Source organism: Penaeus monodon, chromosome 34 (genome assembly GCF_015228065.2).
Source record: "Penaeus monodon isolate SGIC_2016 chromosome 34, NSTDA_Pmon_1, whole genome shotgun sequence".
In the NCBI taxonomy this organism is placed as follows: domain Eukaryota; kingdom Metazoa; phylum Arthropoda; class Malacostraca; order Decapoda; family Penaeidae; genus Penaeus; species Penaeus monodon.
Genome location: NC_051419.1, coordinates 31,914,584 through 31,915,057, shown reverse-complemented (window position 1 = coordinate 31,915,057; position 474 = coordinate 31,914,584). Strand labels below are relative to the sequence as shown.

The window sequence follows — 474 nt, the reverse complement described above, 5'->3', positions numbered from 1 at the left end:
CGTATCAGGGTCGAGACGTCACGAGACCGGAGAGGAGGCCCGAGCTGAAACTCGCCCTCTCGACTTCCTCGTTATCCGTGCGTCGACACTGCATCCCCCTCCCCCCTTCTTGCATGCGACGCGAGTGCCGGAGGGCCATGCAGGCCTTAGCATCGATACGGGTTTGAGGGCTGGGCGCGGGCGTCGCGAGGCCGCCGCCTGACCTTGCAGAGAGGACTGTTCACAGGCAGGGAGATCCCAGGGTATAAATCATAGGTACTTGACACCTGTTCGCATGTGTAGAGAGGTGCTTATTCCTTTTCTCTTTTTTGTTTTGATTTGTAATTCCTTTTTCACAGTTGTTGTTTTTTATACACATGGTCCCCGTTATCCATTAATGATCGTTCGTGTCTGAGCACATGTGTTTTATCATGTGGCTTGCGTGGAGACTGCCTTCGCTGAGGCGTCGGGAAGCGAGGAGGCAGGCAATCCTCC

At 54.6% G+C, this 474-nt stretch overlaps 1 protein-coding gene across 1 annotated transcript in view; it reads left to right on the top strand.

Moving 5' to 3' along the window:
* LOC119594732 overlaps positions 1 to 474 on the top strand; it is a gene marked incomplete at both ends in the record, with an annotated part of 13,535 nt that extends 13,061 nt beyond the window's left edge. The window contains 1 exon segment of the mRNA XM_037943818.1: positions 1 to 474.